This window comes from Dipodomys spectabilis, unplaced genomic scaffold (assembly GCF_019054845.1).
Source record: "Dipodomys spectabilis isolate Male_0828 unplaced genomic scaffold, ASM1905484v1 ptg000783l, whole genome shotgun sequence".
Lineage (NCBI taxonomy): Eukaryota > Metazoa > Chordata > Mammalia > Rodentia > Heteromyidae > Dipodomys > Dipodomys spectabilis.
In genome coordinates, this window is record NW_024871460.1 from 6,425,155 (window position 1) to 6,449,270 (window position 24,116).

General features: G+C 36.3%; 1 non-coding gene across 1 annotated transcript; it reads right to left on the reverse strand.

Annotated features, from left to right (window-relative positions):
* Positions 1 to 5,962: 5,962 nt before the first annotated feature.
* Positions 5,963 to 6,069, reverse strand: LOC122102507. Its single transcript, XR_006146517.1, has one exon. It is a non-coding gene; the product is annotated as a U6 spliceosomal RNA (small nuclear RNA).
* Positions 6,070 to 24,116: the final 18,047 nt, after the last annotated feature.

Consider the following 24,116-nt stretch of genomic DNA (forward strand, 5'->3'; position numbering starts at 1 on the left):
ATATTCTATAAGTAGTGCTAGAATATTGAATCTATCATTGTGTTTGTCAATAAGTTTTGAGATTTCTATACTACAGAAAATTCCAGGAACTCTATTAATTTTGTAAAACCCAACCTTTTCAGTGTGAATATGAATAATAATACAGCTTGTGGATCTGTTCTTCCTTACTTGCAATTTGAACACAGCAGTAGAAAACTAAGATTTCTGTTGTAATGGAGCTTGTGGATCTAGTCTTCTAAGACAACATGCATGGTGCTTGTATTTTTCACACCATAAGCACTGGGAGAAAAAAAATGTTGAAGACATTTATTATGGTGTATTTAGCTGAACTTCTAAATATCCAAAGATCAAGTTTACATGACAAATGAAAAAAAATGCCAAAGGTAAGGAAGTCTGCTTCATCCCATTTCACACAGTGTGTTTTTCCCAGAGTAATGTTCTTATTATTGAAGGCTCCAGTGAGGTTTGGGTTCTCATTGCACTGCCCATTTGCAATTTCCTTTCCTATCACTCCAGAAAATGAGACAGATGATGAAGAATTCTCAAGGATCTACATTTCCAAAATGTGTAATGGTACATAAGCTAAATAGAACATTGGATTCAATTTAGTCAAAAGTGATATTTGTTGGAAAGCAACTATTTACAAGATACATTGCAGGTCACTAAAAGCAACAAAGATTGATTATCATTCCTCAGTGGATTACCTGTGAACATTAATACCTGGAGGTGGGGGTTGTCTTCAAAACCTAGAGGAGTCCATATAGATTCACTGGAATGAGAATTTTGCAAATATTTATTGTGTCACTATTCTGGGCCAATCTCCAAACACAGGTTCCAAATATTTAATTCAGTGGTCATTTGTCATGTAATTATGGAGCTCCTGTGAAGTACCAGGGGATTCAATGAAGACAAATGCTTTTTTGCTTAGGAATGCTCACTGGTGAGAAGAAAAAGCAAAGACAGCAGTCACAGACCCACTTGATTTCCAGGGTGGGATACATTCTCCTCCAGTCTCTCTGTCCTCTCTCCTCCACTCTGCTCTGCCCCTACGAGGTTGTTCTGTAACTGAACTATAATGTACACTGTTCCCCTCTGGCTGTACACTCCCCAGTTGAGCAGATGGTGGGAGGTAGAATACAGTGAGCTCAGTTTTCTCCCAGAAGGTTGCTGATAGAACCCCTCTTGAACAAATTCTACAGCTCCTTTCATGTACCCATCATTATTTTCTCAGTCCATTGTAGTTTCATCCTTTAGCTTATTTAGACCTTCTAGTGGAAAGCTTAATGCTATTAGCTCTAAGATTTACAGTATTTTAACCATTTCCTTAGCCCTGCCCATGCCTTGAAACAGAAAGAAATTTGTTCACAGACTACAATTTAAACTCCACAAGGCTACAGCTTAGGTCCAGCTAATCTCCATCTCCTATAGTGGCTTTCATAAAATAGGTCTTTGAGTAATAATCACTGAACTATGAAAGAATGCCCACGTTATCACGAACTGTCAAAAATATTGCCAAAGAGTAACAGAGGGTGAACAAGGAACATTCATATTAAGAATAGATCATCCAGGCGCTGGTGGCTCACACCTGTAATCCTGGCTACTCAGGAGGCTGACATCTGAGGATTGTGGTTCAAAGCCAGCCTGAGCAGGAAAGTCCGTGAGACTCTTCTCCAATAAACCATCAGAAAACCGAAAGCGATGCTGTGGCTCAGGTGGTAGAGTGCTCACCTTGAGCTGAAGAGCTGAGGGACAGCGCAAAGGCCCAGTTCAAGTCTCATGACTGACAAAAAAAAAAAAAAAAGAATAGACCAAAGATGACTGACAGTGAAATTGCTGAGTTCTAGAAAAGCCAGGACAAGTTTTCTTAAGTCATGTTCCAACACCACCACTTAGAAGTTGTATGTTCTTAAACTCAACCCAGCTACATTAATCCTTATTTGCATAATACAATCATCTTGTTTTAGGCTAAATAAGGTGAAATAAGTTTGACCAAATGTCTATACACTCAACATACGGTAATTAGGATAAGTAATATTTTTTATGAGCGGTTTAATGCGATTATGGTATTTTATTAAAGGGACACTTGTTGTTGGTGGATTTTGCCTGCATAAATTATAGTCAAAGATAAAAATATTAATAAAAATATAAAGAAACTAAAATGAACAAAATTGGTCAATATAATAGTACAATAATGGTAAACATATTTTGAAGAGGTATTTGTTAAAATACAATAGACCCATGATCAAGAATAAACATCAGAAGAAAAAGAATAAAAATCAGGGTACTGTTCTTGCAAAGAGGACTCAACAACCAAAAGTGCCTTTGAGAGCTGAAAGGGACCAATACAGGCTGGGAAGGTGGCTCAGTGGTAGAGTGCTTGCCTCACATGCATGAGGCCTTGGGTTCAATTCCTTAGTACCACATAAACAGAAAAAGACGGAAGTAGTGCAGTGGCTCAAGTGGTAGAGGGTTAGCCTTTGAGCTGAAGAGCTGAGGGATGGTGCCCAGGCCCAGAGTTCAAGCCCCATGACCCACAAGAAAAAAAAATAGGGACCAATGCTCAAAGTACAGCTAGAGAAATTCATGTAATAATTAGAACTAAGTAGTATATGACTCTTTTGTGCCTTACTCTTCTAAGTTGGTCTTTTTGTTTATATATCTCCATTATATGCATACTTATGTTTTTGTGTCTTTGCTGAATGCTTAAAACTGTATCCAGTGCAACTGTATATAAAATACAAGAAGTATCCCATTTGTCTTATTTTCTATTTGTCTGTTTCCTTTAATTTTGTTTTCATGTAGATTTCCCATGACATCAATTTCATATTTTCTAGGCTACTTAAATTGGGCATGTTAATACTACTAACTTAATTCATAGTTTATGTCATAATTTGCTGTGCCTTAAAGCATTGTAAAAAAATAACTCAAGCTGTGGTTTTGGATATCTCTGTGATGCAAAGACATATATTGCTTTATCAGCGAGAATATTTCAGTTCTCTAATTAGAGAGCTAGAACAGCTCTTTACAGCCACAAGTAGTATAACAAGAAAGGCCTCCAGGGCTGGGAATTTGGCTTGGTGGGGGGAGGGGGCTAGCGGGGGGGGGGGGGGGAATTGAAACTCTGCCCTGTTTCTTTACTCATTGCATGGATCCTTCAGGTAGATTCCTTCAAATAAATCAGGAATTGATGTTAGCTGCTTTATGAATTCCTGTCAGAGCTGGCCTGTGATCTCTGCCAATGATTCTCTATTCTTGATACTTATATCACAAAATAATCTTGAGAATTGAGGTAAAGTTTTAGGCTAAAGAATGCCTCAAAGTATATCCACTGTACTATTTAGCCTCTTGAAACCAAACACAAGACTACATATAGTCAGTGAGAAGTACTTGTATTTTGTGAGTACAGAGTATCATATTATCTTCATGTTCTGTATGTGTAGCCATTTCTTAGCAGCTCTTACTTAGAGAATAATGGTGTTTGACAAAGAGTTAAGATCCAGGAATCTTCCAATGGCTGTTTAACACCTCTGTGGATTCAAAATGTCATGATGCCAAGAAATAATCTTGAAAACACCATTCTGTTCATTTCCAAAAGGCTTTCCAGCAAATCTCCATAGAATTGTTATATGATAATCATACTATGAGAAAGTCTTTATCATGAGATTTACACTCAGCAGGACAGCTGGTCTCCTTGGCTCCATTTCTCCATGTCCACACCCTAATCTCCACTTTCCTTCTTGATACTGAGACGACAAGTTAAATAGATCTCAAGGAAAAGAAGGGAGAGCACGTATTTATTTATACGTCTTGTACTAAAAACTCAGTAATGTGGCCTGAATTATTCTTGGATTTGATCCCTACAAAGTAAGGGAGATGATGAGCCCTAGTAACCAAGTACTGTTTCCTCACAATTTCCCCTATAATTCTTGCCTGTCCCAGCCACATTGAAATCTCCCCTTTTCAAGTGCCTATGCACTGATTTTCATTTCTATTGCAGTCCTTGCTAGCTGTACCATCTTGATGCAGATTTTGTTTAAAAAAAATTTCTAAATACTAATTTGTTTATTTGAAGTGGAGATATCTCACTTTGGGCTTGTTTACAAGTCCTCTTAAAATATTAATTGTCTGACAAAACTTTTTGCAGGTTCTTTTCCCCTCCCTCTTCATTGATCTAAACAATTTGATATAAACAAAAGGCAGAGAGCTAATGAGGGAAAATGAAAAACTAGAAAGACCAAAAATTAATGGGCCAGCTGGATAATTATGCCAGTAAACAGGCATTGTTTTGTCTATTTAGCAATTCCCACTTTCTTGTTTTAGAAATGGATTCCCCATCTTCACTCTTTCTAGGAAACGGTCTCTGTCCCATGCCCAATGGTTTTATCTTTGAGCAAAGAAATCCTGAGTGACAGAATTTAACTGTCAAATCTTGGTTGTCCAAGTTGAAGATCTCCTTGAATTTTTAACTCAAGGAACAAGACAGAAATGGTCACTCTCATTCTGGGTATGGTACTCAGTGACTGGAGAGTCCATGTTGCCTGTGATGAGAAAATCTTTCTTATGAAAGTAAAGCCAAAATGTGGAGAAAAGATCTGTTAACATTCTAGAGACAATGCAGTTTCGATTCTCATTTGGACCCCGGACTGTATTTGTTCCTTTTGTGGTTATAACCCTTTCAATAAAATTTTATTTTTCTTTCTTTCTTTTTTTTTTCTGGTTTGGCTCAACTAGGTTTTTGTTGGTTTGATGCCAGTTGATTTCAATTAGAGAAATCAACTTGACATAGGAAATCCTTTTAAAAAAGTAAAGTCTCATAAGCCATCACTCCATGGAGACACGAGAAAGACAGAGAGAGAAGGAGAGAGAGAGAGGGAGAGAGAGAATGAATAAGAGTTCCTAGAGGTGCCTAGATAGGAAATCTTGAAGTTGGAGTTGATTGAGGAATGAACATTACTCCTACCTGCTCTAGAAAGGGTTGAAGTCAAGGACAAAGAAGTTGGCAACTAAGAAGACATACAAATGAAGCTGTTGACCCTTATGAGTCAATCACAGAAGAAATACAAAGAGCCAAAATTGGTTAATAAGATCCAACAACTGGGTAATAACCAAATTGCCTATGATTAAAGAGAACACATATGCTAGAAAGGTAGTTAAGAGTCAACATCTATCATGTAAAAGTTAACTTTCAGATACTAATGATACTCTGAACCAGTACCCCAATGAATGGATGGTCATGTCTGTACATGAAGAAAAGAAGATTGTTAAATGGTGGCGTGGATTTAAATAGAAAGCTCCGTCACCCAAGACAATGAGTTCACTAAACACTTATTCACATAACAATACTTGTCATAATTAATTTGTATCATCTCATGATCCAATGTAGATACTTATTTTATAAGCCTCTGTATGTTAAACAAGCAAGCAAAAAGCTAAGGAGCATGGTGGCATCTGCCTGTAATCTCAATTGCCTCAGCAAGTAGAGTTTAGAAAGATCAAAGTTAAAGGACAGCCTGGGCAAAAGTTAGCAGAAATTTTGATCTCAGTCAACAAGCCGGGCAGGGTACTGCACGTGTTGTCCCAGCTACAAAGAGGATCTCAGTGAAAGGCTGGCCCCAGGCAAATTTGGAAGGCCTTAACTGAAAAATAACTGAAGTAAAAATAAACGACGCTGAGACTCATGTGGTACAACATTGGCCTCGTATCAAATGTGAGACTCTGAGTTTTAACTCTAGGGATAAAAAACACCAACAACAAAACTTCGCTAATGATAGATCCCCATGAAGAAATCTAAGTATACAAAAACTCCAGTTTCTTTTATTTATTTTTTGGGGGGGGTTTAGAGGGTGAAAAACATCTTTAATACAAAATATTTAACAAAAGATTTTTTGTTCACCAAGAAGCAGAGCACTAATAATTGTGATCATAGTTATAATAATAAAGCATTCAATTCTTATTTGCATATAAAAATACAGACTGCTTCACGAATTTGTGTGTCATCCTTGCTCAGGGGCCATGCTAATCTTGTCTGTATTGTTCCAATGTTAGTATATGTGCTGCTGAAGCGAGCACAAAAACAACCCCAACTCCAGTTTCATCGATGATTGTGCTCAACACTGAAGGATCCTTTATTCTGTCATATATTTACCAAAGCATTCTTCTAATCCAAATAATAACCTCCTTACATTTATATTAAATACAAGTCAATTTGCATGTATGGTTCCAGAAACATCTCTTACCTGAAGAAAGACAACCAATAAACACTAAGTTGCCTAAATCTAATTTTCTAAAGTTTAGTTTGCTGTATATGATACATAGGAGTTCATAGCTCGTAGCTAAACTCATCATATCATATTCCCCATTTGTATCCTATTACTTTATTATTTTATCATTTTTAAAAGATTTTTCTCTATGTTGATTTGTTTATACTTACAATCAAATTGTAGGCCTCTTTATGTTGGTTTTTAGCATTCAATGTCTAAGGTCATGAATCCGCTAATGCTGTAGCAAGGACTGTTGTATGGAGAATAAGAACACCTCCTCTTAGATGATTAGAGCCCTAATTCAGAACAGGGAACAATTTTCCTTTTACTATTTTACATGAGCTTTATTGTAATCCATTGGAGAAAGTGTTCTTGGGGTCTTTTTAAGGAGGATCAAATTGGAAAGGGGGAAAGGGACATTAAATGATTAATGATTAATCATCATTAATCAATGGAGCCATTTGCTTCCCCACATAGTACAGTGTTTCACAGTAAAACAGCACATACGCCCTTGAAAGAGCTTTTTTATAAATGGCAGTCACATATTCCTCTTAAAGCAGTTTCTTAGTTTCTAAACATGACACTAGGCATAACTGGCCAAGGACTGAATTTCTTGAAAATGGTTCAGAAATCAAAATCCAAAATGTATTCAGACTCTTCCTCCATACTTGGCACCAAGCCTTTCTTGGATCTGATCCTGCTGTCAGATAACTGGCAGACATGCTCCAATTCCTACCTGGTAAATTAACTACTGCTCTTTGTCTGTGTTACACGGCTTTAGCAAAAGATATTTCTTCTACAGCTAGTTGCAATATATGCTAGAGTAGAACCTTGGAGCTCTTTTTTTTTTTTTTTGGTCGTGGGTCTTGAACTCTGGGCCTGGGCGCTGTCCCTGAGCACTTCAAGATGTGCGCTCTACTGCTTAAGCCACAGCGCCACTTCTGGTTTCCTAGTGGTTTTGTTGGAGATAAGAGTTTCACAGACTTTCCTGCCCCCGCTGGCTTTGAATCATGATCCTCAGATCTCAGCCTCCTGAGTAGCTCAGATTACAGGCGTGAGCCACCAGCGAACCTTGGGCCTTTAATAGACATGGTAAAGTCAGAAAACTTAAAAAATTTAGACAATACCTTTAAATGTTTGGGCTATTTAAAACATTTTTACATGTATATATAGTCTCTTTGAAATGCAGACATTATTTTTTATAGTGTTATGTTTGCTTTATTGAGCCAATCCCAGCTAAACATCTACTGGGACTAAGGATAATAATATTGTATAATGAGATTGCTCTGTTTCAGATATTGATAGACTTGGGAAAGACAAAATACATACAATCTTGTCAGAAATTAAAATTTTGAACCAACCAGGCATGGCAGTACATACATGTCATCCCAGCACGAAGGAGGCTGATGCAGAGGAAACAGGAGTTTTAGATCGCATATCAAGCCCTTGAATCAAAAAACAAAACACAACAAAAATTCTGAGTTGTTGCATAACATTAGAGAAAGTTAGAAAAAGTTACGAAGTAGAAAAATAGTTGATTAGCCACATTGCTTAGTAACTAGAAAAAAAAGAACTTTCTCTAGTCATTGTATCACTCTTCTTCCCCATTTGAGAAGTTTTAAATATGTATTAGAACAGTTTGTATCAGGAAAGGAATATTATTAAAGTTAACACTGTCTTGGTACAGTTTTATATACATATGTATAAGCTAATAATAGTGCCACTCAGGCACTACACACTAGAGAATTTTGAGGGGCTGAGTATTCAGCTGCAATTCATCTCTAAAATCCATGAAAACTCAATCAGAATAATTTTGGTAATGCTTAAGAGAGTTCTTCAGTAGCTATATTCTACCTCCAGCTAATCTGAATCTGTGAAAACATAGTTTGAATAATCTTGTTGCAGTAGTTGCTTCCAATTTAAAACCATTGTCTATAAAGTTATTTGCTTAGGCCTTTTTGTTCAGTCAAAGTATGTATGCACAAGACACTTGACTTATTGCTTCATTTTAGATTTCTTTATACCAAGAATTTCATGCTTTGAAAAGTCCTCTTGAAATGCCTACTTGTTTTGCTTAATTTACGGTATTGCGCTATGCAGGCAGCTTTTCAAATAAATGCCACATTGCCAAGATAATTTCTTTTTACATCTTTATCACACAGTAGGAGAATCCAAGTCTTTGACCTGCTATATCCCATACTCTTGCATCACATAATTGAGGCAAAAACATTTTTGCTATACATACTTAAAGTGTAGGTTCTTATGTTTGTTTGTTTGTTTTAAAACCTTTTCACAGACTTTTAGCCCATCTTTGTGGCCTTAACGAGGGTGTCTCTCAAGAGAAACCAACTACTTTTGGCATTTTATTCTGTCTTGGAATGAGATTTGTGTGGGTTGGGCTCCAAATGTTATTGAAGTTGCCTAGTTACCACATTGCAGTAGAGAAGAAATTGAGAATTTTGACAGCAGTTAACCATGTAGCAAATTTCCAAGGCTCCTTCTTGATAGCCGGGTGGTGAGGAGTTTTCCCTTTTCACCTAGCACATCTTCTTTGAGTAAGACTGACACTGGTGCAAATGCTAATGTGAATCATGCTTCTCTGTCATTTGCCAAACCACACCCGTTTTAATAGTTTTTAGGCTACAGTATGGAGCAGGAATAAGTTTACAGTCAGTGAATCAATACTTTTGAGCTTTGATGACATGTTAGGGTCACATGGAGAGCTATGTTCCAAGGTTATGTGTAGCCCTATCAGAGGACACAGTGAGGGTGAGGAAATCACACACACGTGTGTGCGCACACACACACGCACACACACACACACACACACACACACACACACACATTAGAAGAAAGTCATTGATCTGGGACTAAAGAGTGTGGTGGCACAGAAAACAGAAAGAGCCATGCAGATATATGATTCAAGAGAAAAAAATTAAGCCAGGTGCCAGTGGCTCATGCCTATAATCCTAGCTACTCAGGAAGCTGAGATCTGGGGGTCACAATTTGAAGCCAGCCCAGGCAGAAAAGTCTCTGTGAAACTTTTATCTCCAATTAACCACTCAAAAACTGGAAGCAGTGCTGTGGCCCAAGTGGTAGAGTGCTAGCCTTAAGCACAAAGAGGCTCAGGGACAGAGCTCAGGCCCCACAACCAATGAAGAAAACCATTAGTACAGGGTGTTATCGAAGGGTTTAAGATAGTTTAAGAAGGATGCAGAGAGAAGCAAGAATTTCCCCCAGATGAATTCATGCAAGGGCTCAAAACAAATATTAAGAAATTTGGATTTTATCCCTCTAGATAATAATACATTATTCAAAAAGAAATTAGTGAAGAACCTTCATAATCACAGTTACCATTTTAAAGACATTCTACCAACTACTACAAGAGGAGAAAATAATTTGTGATACAAAAGAGGTTCTGTTGGATGCAAGATATTAATTATTCCATATTTTCTTTGCACCGTCTATTGTTGTGTGAGATCATGAGAGGTCATGAATCCACATTCATAAGCATGAGTCCACATGCTTATGAATACATTTGGGAAAAAGGAGCAAACATTCTCTGTGAAAGTAGTATTTTAGGTGCTTATGAGAATGCACACAGAGATGTATTTGGGTCTGTAGGTCAGTGGTTCAGATACAAGTTTGGGCTGAGGATACATATGATCATGGAAACTTGAGATACCAGGAATATCTTTGAAAGAAAGTGGACTTGAACCCCGAGGAGCTCAAGTATTTGGTTGCTGTTTGGAAGAGTGTGATCAAGTATTTGGACTAATTTGAGCAGAAGGATAGAAGAGAGAAATCAAAAGCAGAGGCATCAGGAATTACAAAGGAAAGGATTATTTCAAGAAAGAACACTTGAATGAGGCTGTGAGATAAAAATAAAGTAAGGGCTGAAAAGAATGTTTTAGTACTGCTTACTACAGAAAAGGTATGACTTTTAGAATGTTTCGATGGTTAGTGACATGGCAAGAATTATGGTAGGAGAGTAGGGTTGAAGATTGAGGTATAGGAGAAGTGAGAAATGAAAGTGACTGGAGCCAACTCTGAAATTTGACTAGAGAGGGAAAGAGTAACAGAGAAGGAAGAGGGAAAGTTACATTTGAAGGAGAATACACATACATATGTACAAGTAAAGAACTGATAGAGATCCACTGAGGCTGGGGAGAAGAGATAAGATATTTAAACATACTGAGCCACTAACCATGTTGTCGAACTGAAGGGAAGAATAAATTATGGAGTATATATAGTTGTAAAGCATCTAAGATCTACAGGTAAGGAAAATTTCATCCAATGATTTTTGTCTTTCTCTGAATTCAAGGGATTGTGTCAGTTCATCTTCTGAGAGGAAGCAGGAAAAAGAGGAAATCAGAGGTTTAAGACATTCAGAGAAAGAATTTTTTTTAAAAGGTGAGCATCTTAGTTCATTCATGCTGCCCTAAGAAAATATCAAACATGCGCTGATTTGTACAGGATAGATTTTTCTTTTTCTGTTGTAGAAGCCAGAAGTCCTAAATGAAGGTGTAAACACTGTGTGTCTAGCAAAGGTCTCCTGACTATGTTTTCATGTAGGGAAGAGAAAGAAGGGCAAATAAAGGTCAAAGGAGTTCTCAGAAGGCTATAAGGGCTAAGTCCTAGGGATATAATCACCTTATCATAAAGGCCATGCCACTTAATGCTATCTCACTGGAGATGAAGTATTAACCAATGATCCTTGAGGACAATGATCAGACTGGGATCAGTCCTCCAGATCCATATTTCTGGCTCAGTTGAGAATGCTGGGCACAAATTTGGTGGTATCAACTTGTCAAATAAGTCCCTGAGCAGTATTCCTTAATCTTAGGCTACCACAGGAAGAGACGGAAAGCTAATTTCTTGGGCTTTTGGAACTAAGGTGGTGAAGCAAGGCTTCCTTAGATTTTTCTCTTGCCTTCAAAGGGCCACATCGACCCTATGTTCCATGATGACAAGGTTTCTGTCTAGAGAAATACTGAATATCACTTTCTGCATTGCTTTGAAAATGTTACGTGGCTCCTCTTTTATTTTCATAACAGCTTTGTGGAATAAACTCCTGGCATAGGTACCAGCAGGAGATTTTGGAGAAAGAAAAAAGAATATATACAATTATTTCCCTATCTTTATTTTCTCCATCATCTATTGCCTTTAAGCCACTCACATGGTTCAAGTCTTTGCTCTGAGAATAATTTGTTTCCTTGAAGGTTTATCTGTGTACAATTAGATTCCTTTTGAGGGCACCTAGCACTGTAGACATATGTATGCACTGTATTTCTATGACAAAAGTTTCATGAGCAAAATCTATGATTACCTGTATATATCTTCCTGTGTGCACACCAACCAAGAGGCTCAATACTTTTCTCTCATATGCTCAGTTCTTCCCAATCGGCTCTAAAGACTCTCCCTATAAATCAATCAATCAATCAGTCAATCAATCAATGAGATGGTGGAAGCTACTATTATGTATTTATGTGGAAGAAAATAGAACCTTTTTTTCTTATCACCTAGTTTCTGGCTTCATGGAGCTTATACTCCTACAGTGTTTCACAAACATAATACAGAAACAAATCATTATAAGTTGTAATATGTGACAAAAAGCAAATAACTCATTTGTATGGGGTGATCATGAAGGCATCTCCAAAGAGATGACATTTAAAGAATGCAAAAAGGAGACCATTTGGTTAGGAAGGGAGCTTTGTCATGGAGATCAGGAAAGAACTTTATTTGCTGAATCCAGGAGGATAAAGCTAGCTGTGTGTCAGCCGAAAGGCAGAAAATGAGCCTGAACAACAAGTAAAGGGCATCATGAAGGGAATTCTGGGCTAGGGTTAAAAATGTTGTATTTTGTATCATGAGCCATAGGAAATCATTGTGCAGCTTTTTAAAAAAATTATTTTTAATTGTGAAAATACTGTACAGAGGGGTTACACTTACATGGGCAAGATAATGAATACATTTCTTATCAAGCATTGTAGCCTCCTCCTTTGTTTCCCCTTCCCATCCCTTCTCAGCCTCCCCCCACCCAATCCTCCCCCCGCATTGCAACAATGAGAAGTACATGTTGTTATTGTGCAGCTTTGAAGCAGAGACGTGATCTCAGGGTGTTTATTTTTAGTGCTGTATGGATTAAGAACAGGTTGGAGTGGAGAGTGCAGTGTTGAACAGTAGTTGTTTGGTTGGGGTAGGGCTAGTGAAGCCAGGAATTTATGCAAGCTGTAGTTATGAGTAAATACAGTGGAGCTGATGGAAGCTAGCGAGACCTGAGGGAGAAGAGGAAGTGGAATCATGCCGGTGACCTAGGCCTCTGGCTACCAGCCTAGTGTCCCAGCCACACTGCACATAGCAATGAGGAGGCACAACAGGAGAAAATAGGGAAAGTCTGAGAAAATAACATCAGTAGCTCTTTGTAGGGCATATCAGCTTTGAGATACCTTGAGATAAACAAGAATCAGGTACTCTATCCCAGAATGACAATGAGTAGATGGTGTGCATTATTTGCAATCATCTCAATAAGATTAGCATGTGGAATTCTGTCAAGAGTACTTTCTTACCAAATCTTTATTGAGGACCTGAGAAAATCATCAGTTATTGTTTAAAGAGTTGGACATTGTATTTTAGCTACAAATTTTATACAAATTGAGTACCATAGATGGATGAGTTCATTGTTTCAAGTTATTTCGACAAGAACATTTTTGAACACCCAAATAGCACAGTATCTTTCCCTCACAATCTAAAATATGTAATTTAAATTAGCAAATGGATTATTAATTCAAATTGTAGCTTAAAATAAAGATACAAAACCCAAAATGAAACAATTCAAAGTTATTGTTCCTTCAGCAGTCATACATCACCTGATATTTCTAATGTGATTAGCTTAGAATTTGGTAGAACAAGAGTGAAATGACTTTTGAAAAGATTATCTCTGAGAACTAAATGATTTGAACTAAATGACTTGATCTCTAGAAGGCCTTGGATTTTCTTGTTGCCTTTTCCAAATAAAGAGATAAATAGCACTTGGCATTTATTCATAGTTCACTGTATGAACTGTGTGTGGTATGTATATTTGGTGTTTCTAGTTCTTAGTAGTTGCTCTATCAAAAGATCAAACTTAGTTTGAGAAGTTATTACTTAACACAGTAGTATTTGTTATTTATAGCAAAGGGTAAGGCAGATTGCAGAAACTTTACTGAGTGTTATTTTTTTCAATGTAATTAAATTTACAAATTAAATTTGTATAGATTGAGAGGAATTTCAAGGCTTGAGGGTTTGGCTTCAAAACTAGCAGTTGTTCTGAAATTAATCTGATTTACTTATAGTCTTTAATTGGAGGAAAACTGTTATATTGAATGTGTATTTTTAAAAAAATTGGTAAATTCCCCTAAAATCATTTAAAATTGAGTATTTTGATTGAAATCTTAAAAAATAGATATTTAAAAATCAAGAATAATTTTTGTGCTCTTTTTAAAGTAAGTTTCAAGTTAGGCTATATCTTACATTTTTGGCAGGACTCGTCTCTCAGAAAAATGCACATAGTTGATATTTTATAAATATTGACTTAACAGGGTGGTGAATTTTTAAAGAAAATACAAATGGAATGCAATCATCACCATATAGGGTTTTCGTTTCTTCCCTTGCATAACAGATTCTCAAATTTACATGAAAATGAAAAATTATTATGATATATGCTTTATAAGATATTTTCAGGGAGAAAAATGTGTGGGAACTTTTTAGTTCCAAGACTAAACTTTGATACAGAAATTTATATGAGCCAAATACAATAGTTTGGTAATAAAAGTATTTTCTTAATAAAAATAGAGTTTATGGAGTACAACAAAGCCTTATTTTAAGGCCATTATTTCTCATTTTCTCCTTCCTAAATAAAGCAACTATTTTTACATGAATTTTTCAGTGTTTCACTCAAGTATCAAACATGGAGATTTTAATGAAACTAAAATTAAGGAAAACATTTGCTTTCTGTTCCTTTCCATTAAAAATTTCAAAAGTCCACAAAACTAATCAAACCAGTTAGACTACATTCTTGGTAAAGCCTTACCTGTTTCTTGACACAAGGAAGTAAAAATACTATATATATATATATATATATATATATATATATATATGCCACACATTTTATTGTGTATGCTGTCATTTGAGAACAAAGATCAGAAAAATAAAACCTCTCTCTTCTTTCCTACAAATTCTTTTTCGGCCATGAGATTGAGTCAAGGAAGGGAATAACATCTATGACTATGGGTCATATTTTAGGGCAAATTAGAAAAAGCAGCCTTGTATAAATATGTGTTGTCCTCTATAGCCTTTAAAAATACGAACACCCAAGTGTGGTGGCTCACACCTGTCATCCTTACTATTGGCAAAGGCAGAGATAAAGAAGATTGAAGTATGAGACCAGCCCAGGAGAGAAGTTAATGAGGATCCATCTCAATCAATAGAATCTGAAGATGTTGGTGTATGCCTATTACCCCACTCAGAGGGGAGACATTAATAGGATAGATGTCCAGGCTGGCTGAGGCATAGAGGAGAGAGTATTCAAAAAATAACTTGAGATAAATCTAACAAATATGACTACAATTGTGGCATGTCTAAACTGAGACGTCAAAAATTAAAAGTTTAAGAAAATATTAATAAGGTGTCAACTATTTTTAAATTGACCAGGGGAATATATTCACCATAATTCCAGCCAAAATGTCAGAAAAAAATTCCTTCTCTATTTTTGGAGGTTTTGGTCTTATTTTATTATTTCATTTTCATTTTATTTATATATGCTATTAATTTATGCTACTGGGTTAGTTGCATTTTTATATTATTTTATTTACATATTTATAGCATTTTACTTGGCTCATATTATTAATCTATGGTGAAATTTTATATGATATGCATACACACTATGATACATATTGTATCAGTAATTGCAGTAATTGCTATCACAGTTTTATATATTTGTATTAGTATATTTATTTTTATTTGGTCACATAATGTTTTATTGATTGAAGTCCAAACATATTAGTATTAAGGTTGTTTACCAATTAAAAATCAAAAGGATGTCCTGAAGAAATCACTTGTTGATCTGGAAAAGTGTGGCAGAATCCCTCAGGGTTGGTGATTTCTCAGGTTATTCTCCTGGTCTGTAGGTTTTCTTACTCCATTCATACTTTTTCCACTGTATGCATACCTGTTTTACTCCTGCAGTCTCTCTTCTGCATATCTTCAACTGCACCGCAAGTATCTCAAACTCAATTTTTCTTTTTATTAGAAATAAGTAAGCATGATCATGATCCTCATTTCATCTTTCTGAATTTTTAGGGTTCACAGTTGGTTATTTCTTTTTGTGGGGGGGAGTCCAGTTGTGGGGCCTGAACTCTGGGCCTGGGTACTGTCCTTCAGCTCTTCAGCTCAAGGCTAGCGCTCTACCACTTGAGCCACAGGGCCACTTCCGGCTTTTTTCTTTTTGCTTATGTGGTGCTGAGGAATCGAACCTAGGACCTCATGCATGCAAGGCAAGCGCTCTACCACTGAGCCACCTTCCCAGCTCATACACAGTTGCTTATTTCTGAAGCCAGGGACCCAATAATTCATTTTTATTTCCCCCGTCACCACCACTGTATGCCTGATACTGTGTGCCAAGTTGTTGACATTCAGCCTCCTGAAAAGGTGTACTACACAATCAGGGTTGGGCCTCTCATCAGGTCATCCCTTACGGAAGTTAGTAAGATGTTTAGTTCTCTGTTCCCACCTTTACCTTTACAGAGTGCACATTCGGGCCAGCTGCCAATGCTTCCTTATCAAATTGGCTTTGAAGAGGGTAGAGAGGATAGAGAGTGTGGGTATCAGAGGCAATCTGCCCATGTCAGGTGACACTGTATAACCCTGGGCAAGTTGCTAACTTGCATTTCCTGCTTTATGCGGCTATCAAGAGCCTTTAATGATGGTCCATGAAAAATCAGCTCCACGGCCTGGCTGGCTTACTTATTTGAGGAGCTCAATAGGTTAGTTTGATTATTTTATATAAATATATGTTCATATATATTATAAAGTATATGCATACTTACACACATATAAGTTACTTGCAACAACTGAATACTTCTCTCTCTTCAGGATGGCATACAAAGCTGTTGTTAACAGCTCTTCCCATTAACCAAACTTATTTTGCTTATACATTAATTGCCACCAAAACTAGATTTCCATTTTATATAAAGAGAAACTTGTAGTTTTTATTTCATAAAGGGATATGCATTTGTCATTTTCTGTGATAGGAACTTTTATTATTCCTTACTTGATCTTCCTAAAGTTCATTTGATTGTGTGAAATGTTTTTTTTTTTTTTTCAGTAGCATATTTGAATTCTTAGATGATTTAGTGCATTTGATCTTTTCTATTGGCTACATTGTTTCTCTCCACTCTGTACAATAGAAAAACAAGCCCAAAGTTCAAGATGACTAACTACAATGGAATATACTGCAACATACGTACTATAGAACCACACCCAACTAAAGTAGTTTGTCTTCTTTTAATAACCTAACTGCTATTTGAGAAATTGGTACTAACATGTATTTAACAAGTTCAAGCCAGAATTTTTCTCCTTGTCCTTCCCTCCTCCATCCCTCCCTTCCTCTTCTTCTTTTCTTTCCTCTTCTCCTCTTCTTCCCCCCCCCCCCCCGTTCCCTCTGTTCCATCCTCCCTTTTTCTTTTTTCTCTGTAGCTATCTGAAAATATGATTAATGGTTAACACTGTTTTCCATTTATTTTATAGCATCTATAGACTAGACCCTATTTCCTTCTCTGTAAAATGAGGATAAAACAAAACGATCAACTAGAGCAGTTGTGAGAATTAAATGAATTAACACCTAAAATAGTTACGTGAGTCATATAAAATATTTAACTCATGGATGTTTTATTTTTGTTTATTTATTTATTTTTTGGTCATGGGTCTTGAACTCTGAGCCTGAGGCGCTGTCCCTCAGCTCTTCAGCTCAAGGTGAGCGCTCTACCACTTGAGCCACAGCGCCACTTCCAGTTTTCTGGTGGTTTATTGGAGATAAGAGTCTCATAGACCTTGTTGCCCGGGCTGGCTTTGAACAGCGATCCTCAGATCTCAGCCTCCTGAGTAGCTAGGATGACAGGCATGAGCCACCGGTGCCTGGCTATATTTTGACTCTTAAATGTTTACTAAATGCATGTGTTCAGTGGCTTGGTCCCTAGACCATAGCATTATTGGGAGTTGGTTCCATGGGGGGAAGTTAGATCCTGGGGAACATGCCTGTGAAAAGGATACAGGACCTAAAGATCCTCCCTCCCTCCCTCTTTTTCTCTCTCCCTCCCCCCTCTTTCTCTCTCCCTCCCTCTCCCTCTCCTCCTCCCCCTTCCTCTCACCTACTCCCTTCCTCTCTCTCCCCTCCCCTCCCTCCACACCTCTCTCTCTCTCTCTCTCTCTCTCTCTTTCTCTTTCAGCTTCCTACTCCCATAGGTGGGCGGCATGCTGTGACAAACTGGCCATAGACTGAGGCCACTAAATCTGGAAGTCAAAATAAATTCTTTTCTCTAATCAAGTTGACTTATCTTACACCTTTAATTACAGGATGGAAAAAGTGACTGAAATATAGTCAGGGCTTGATAATGCGTTTATCTCTATTTTATTACTGCCATTCTGCTAACATTTTCAGGACTCAAAGTCCACAACATTGTAGACTTGACTCATATTTATATAACTGCATTGTGTACACATAGGATACATCATTAAATATATTAAAGTTCCTTTTATGTAGCTTTGGTACTGGCATGCAGTACTTACATTAACAGATTACTATTATTATATTATTCATTACATTATTTAGTTGATTTCCTGTGTCTTAAGCTTTTTATTATGTACAAGGATCTAAACTCAGGTCCTTGTGTTTGTTAGGCAGGTGCTCTACTACTTGAGTCATGTCTTCAGCCTGTTTTTTTGCTCTAGTTAAATCTTAGATAGGAGCTATTGTTTTTGCCTGGGGCTGGCCTCAGATCAACATCATACATTAGTCACAGTACACTGTGTCATCTTGGTTGTTCATTCTCCTGACTGCTCAGTACTGCTCCATCTATTGCTAGCTTGGGAGAAAATTGAAATTTAAAATTTGAAGCACAGTTACAACTGGATGCATATCAATTTCCCACCATTGTAAAGAAAAAAACAGTTGTAACTTAAATCATCCTAAATTGAAGACTCTCTGTACTTCAGAGTTTACAAAGTATGTCACCATTCTGAATGCAAGTAAGTAGTACATGGGAGAAATCATGTTATAAAATTTTAAGATAGTGGTTTTATTTGACATTGTGCATATCTTTGCTGCCAAATATTGCAGAAATATACAAGCCTTAGATATTATATTGATCTTGCATTCTTCAAAGGAACCATAATCTTCAGGCTATGCATTCTTGAAGCATTTATCTCAAATATTCAATAAATATCCTTGGAAGAAATGAAGTGATTTGGTTTATAATTAATTGAATATGACAGGATGTATTTTTTCTTACACATTTATCTATTCATATATATATATTCATCTATTCAGCCAGGCATAAAGGCATGTGTTGGGGTTTTTGCAAGGCTGGTAGTTATGTTTTCAACAAGCCTTTTCTGGACATCAGATATATGCAATTTTAGACCAGATGTGCCAAGGGCCAACAAGGTTGGGTTCATACAGTCATGGTTATTATCTAGTGGTAATTCTCTGGATATAAAAAAAAGTATTAACAGACTGATATTTCCTAGGCATGTAGGTTTTCATGGTTGATAACTCTTATTCAACATAATTTGGAAGAACTTTGATATATGATTTGAGACAAGAATTTCTGCAAACTATTTTATATTTTTACATGGAAATTCTTTCTTGATTGAAATTTCAGAATTTGAGTTTCAGTACTACTATTTTAACATTACTTAGGTTTTCAGTATTAAAGTATTTGTCTTGATATCCTTTTCATTCTCATTTTGATAAATATTTAACTATATATAGTTTCCCTATTATTAAATCATGTATGAGCTAACAACTCCTTCCTTTCACTAAAGTACAGTATTTACTTTATAGTTTGATTTATGTGTGTGTTTGTGTATGTGTTCTCTCAGTGTGTGTTGTGATTTGAATGTAAAATATCTTCTACAGGCTTAGGTCTTGAGAGGTTATTCCTAGCTGGTGTGTTATTTGAGAAAGTCTGAAAGCATTAGCAGGTGGGGTTTAGAACACAAAAGTATGTTATTGAAGATTGTCCTTAGAGATTATACCTTTTCCCTAGTCTGTCTATCTGTCTGTCTGCCTGTCTGTCTGTCTGTCTCTCTGTCCTTCCTTTCCCCATGAGACAAGGCGCAGCTTCATCCACCATGCATCTCATCATCTCAGGCTTAAGGCAGTGTATTCACTTGATCTTGAACTGAAATCAATAGATATATGAACCAAAATAAATCTCAGCTCATTTTGTTTCAGCAACCAAAAGTTCACCACAATAGGCACACACATACACACACACACACACACACACACACATGTGCGTGCGTGCGCGCGCACACACACACACACACAAACACACACCCCAACCTCATATATAATACTGTATATACTTTAACATCAAACACAAAATTATCTTTGTATGTAAGATAAAGTGGGATACACAAAGATGACTAAGAGAGACAGAGATATCAGAATCTGGGGCTCTAAAATTGTAGCAAATTGCACAGCTTAGAAGCCATGAACTTGATTCCAACTTACACACCATTCCTTTCATTTATCAGAATCTTCGTTTTGAATCTTCCTTAGTAATGCGATATTCAGCTGCTGAGATCCTAAATATATCCACTCAATAGGAAGAAATAGGAAAGAAAGGAAGACAAAGAATAAAAATTCAGTCATTAGAATTCTGAAAGCACAGACATCTGGGATTGGTAAAAAAAAAATCAAATGCTTTATAAGTCCCCATGGCTTTATTTTATAATACAATGCAAGAATTCATATTCAAAATAGCCATGTCTATCATCAAAATGTTTTCTTACTTGATATGTTCCTTTGAATGACTGAGTATAATTAGGGTTATAAAATTGTCTTTCAAAAATAACTAATACTGCTTAAGAATTTGTTCACTCTAAGAAAAGTTCCATTAGTCTAGGCACCTTTCTGTGAAATGCTTTATTTCCTAATAACTTTGGGCAAATAAGAAAGCCATTTATTTTTGCTAGGATCTAATTACACACATTTGTTTCTTGCTGGATTGTCCATTAAATTTGCCTCCTCTTGGTAACAAAATTTCTCTTGAAGTGCAATTTTCAGTATCAATTAACAGAAAGATGACATAGTGGGGTAATAATTTAAGTTTGTCATATTTTGTCATCTGTAGTAACAAAGTTCTTAGACATTTTTCTTTTTACCAAAACATAGTATTTTCAATGTCACTCCACAGTTCATAAGTCGAATTCATCATAATTGTCTATTTTTAGTGTGCAATTGTATTTATTTACCTGCAGACTTTATTTTAAGGTACCTAGTTTCTCTGAATGACTAATATTTCTTGTGATTGGTCTCATCAGCTCTTTTGGAATCCTGAAATTTAAAAGTGTAAGTCTTCTTTTAAAAAAAATCTACCATCTGTTTTTCATCTATTTTAATTCCTTCAGTAAGCACCAAGTTTTATAATGATTGAGTTTTCAGTTTAGATTTGGTGGTTTATTGCTTACTATTTTAATTTTCACTTTTTTCTTTGTACTTATTTCTGGTTTTCTTTCCTATTATTCACATTCCTTTTTCCTTCTGTTAACCTAATTTTTCTTTCTTTGTAAAATGCTGTCGTGGGAAATCAGAGTTTTTTTTTTAAGGCTTTTTAAACTAGGAGGTTTCTAAAGCTCCAAACAGAGGTTAAATTAGAACACATGAGTCACACAGAAATACAAGGAAGTTCTAGACTTTATACTATCCAGCGGAGAAAGAAGTGCTTAAGGTAGGTTTTATTCCTTTATGTGATAAATTAAAGTGATTACCTTTACTATGAGTTTTTCTTTTTTTTCTCCTACTGAAAATGGCTTCTATCCTGTCAAAAGTATTATATCTGTGACAGCTTCATCAGCTTTATGGTATTTAATCCTGGATACACAATTACTCCCATCATTTATATACTATATTTTGAAAAAGAAATCTGATTGGCCTTATGCTTCTATTACATTCCCTTTTATGAACCAATCACATTGGTTAGGAAAAATAGCCTGGAGCATGTCTCTGCCCATGGAGGGAGAGTATCCAAACAACCTCTGTGTGTGTGTGTGTGTGTGTGTGTGTGTGTGTATGAACTTAATTGCAACCATAGGAAGCAACAACTAAAACAACAGAACTCTGTTCCTTGTGGGGAGGGCTACAGAATACTCCCCTTTTAGTGCTGATCTAGCACAAATTTGTGATATTAAGAAAATAAATTCTACTTTTAAAATGCTTTCTTGTGCTGAACGCCCACTGCACAGACATGTTTCTTTGTACTCTCTTGTCTTCTCTAAATGGAACATGATAAATTGTCACCTTGAATATTGATTGCCTTTTGTTAAAAAAATTAAGTTGATAGTGCCTAACAATGACAAGTAACAGCACATAAACAAGGAACATGGAAATCGAGATTGCATAAGGGCAGAATCATGTTCACAGTAGTGAAATCTATTTTAAATCCATTAGAAAAGCTTCAATAGGTACCAGTAATGAGTTTTAAAGCACTCAGGTCACAAACACCACACAGGAGCCATTAATCATTTCTGGTACCTGCAAAACTGGTCTCTTGAAATGGACCAGAGGTACAATGAAGGAAATGCTGATGCTCCAATCTTTCAGGCAGGAGGACTGCACAGATGTTAACTGCCACTGATAGCTTTGATACTGAAGGTTGTTGATACTGAGCAGAAGAAAAGAATTAGGAAAGATGACTTAGAATGTTCTGGCACATGTTTCTCCATTTATGGTAATAAGCAAAATCACCCACATGTTCAGTGCAAAATTGCACTAGAAACTCCCTTGTGCCCTCTCAACCTGATGTGCGGAGTCACTCATATCTTCAGCACTTGGTTGGCTCAGTGGCGGTGTTCAATGGTGCGGTGTTCAATGGCTCTGACATCTATGTTCCACTTGTATGATCCAGCTATCATCCATTCATGTGTGTGCTGAGTCAGTGTTGGTACCCAAACTCCCTTCTGCCACTTGACTTATTACTGTAATAAAATAATTAAATATTAATAAACGAAGGTAACATTTATCATGAAAAAGTAGATGGTTTCTGAGAAATTTAAATTGAATCCATTATTAAAAATATCTCGACTAATATAATTTCTATCAACAAGTTAAAGTATCGGGTGAATGCACATCTTTTAGAAGATTCTTTGTCTGGTGGTTCTTTTAGGTGTTATTTCAGAGACTTTTCTCTCCATCTTAAGCGTTGAAGTTCTTCTAATCTGCCCTTCACACACAACATCTTCTTCCATTCTCATGCTCTTCGTTTGCTCAAGAGGCTCTATTAGGACGATGTATTCATCAAGTTTCCCTTGGTGATGTGGCTTCTGCTTGCTTTGGCTAATGAGATCAAGGAAAGGGAAGCTTTGAGTATTTATTACCCTAATCCTTTCCTTTGGAGTCACTTGGGCTGGCTACAACCTGGAGCAAAGAGCACATTTTCTCAGGGGGACCCTTCTTTCTCTGGCTTTTGGGGACCACTCCTCTGTCTTTATCTTTTAGGCTAGACTCAGTGAACTCCAATATATCCTTGTTCGCCTATTCTTTGTCCTTGGTTTTGTTAACCATCTATTTTTAAATATTTACCTTGACTTACATATTTGGAAAGTATTGACTGCTTTCTCCCAGTGTTTTGATCATCATGGTGAAATGTAAAACTGTGAATTTTGCATGTGATAGTACTAGGTGCAGATTTTGACTCTATTGTGTCCTATGCTAAGTAATGAAAGTAGAGTGCATAGGCACCTTTCAAACTCTTTATATCCATAAGACTGTGGATAATAGTAATACATTCTTTCCCACCAGCACAGTCTGCTCCTACTGCAATAAAAGAATCAATTATTTATAGTTTTTCTATTCAGTTCTGCATCTGGCACAAACGAAGTGCTTGTTAAATTTTGGTAAAACAATATATTAGTTTGTGAAGAAAAGGCAATATGTTATACAAATGTACTCTCTGATAAATTTGGTAGTCATTGGTCAGACAAAACCTTTATTGTAGTTATTAAAATATTCTTAGGTGAGAACCAGAGAGGCTCATATGATAAAGAACTTTCTTTAAGGTCACTTTCCATTGACTAAGCATCCAATGCAAAGTAAATCATGCAAAATTTAAATAAGCTAAGATAAAATGTGAAAAATTCATTCAGGAAAATTGGTATTATTTTGACTTAGAATTACATGGACATAGACATAGAGATATAGATAAAGATATACAGCTATATTTGACTTTCTAGTTAAACAAATTTAATAGAAAATAGCACACTTTAAATTTTCTGGTGTTTTCTGTATTGGTATTTCAACACTTCTCTATGTGACATTTTTATAGCAAACTTCTTTTATTGTATGTGTATTTGTGTACACATACATACATAATACATATATAGAAATGTGTATACAGACACAGTAAGATATACATGTACATATATATGTATATAATTTCCATATAATGTAGTAACATCTGTTTTGTTGTTTTCATCTTTTTTTTTTTTTTAATCAGTTATGGGTCTTGAACTCTGGGCCTGGGCACTGTATCTTAGCTCTTCAGCCCAAGGCTAGTGCTCTACCACTTTGAGCCGCAGCACCACATCCAGTTTTCT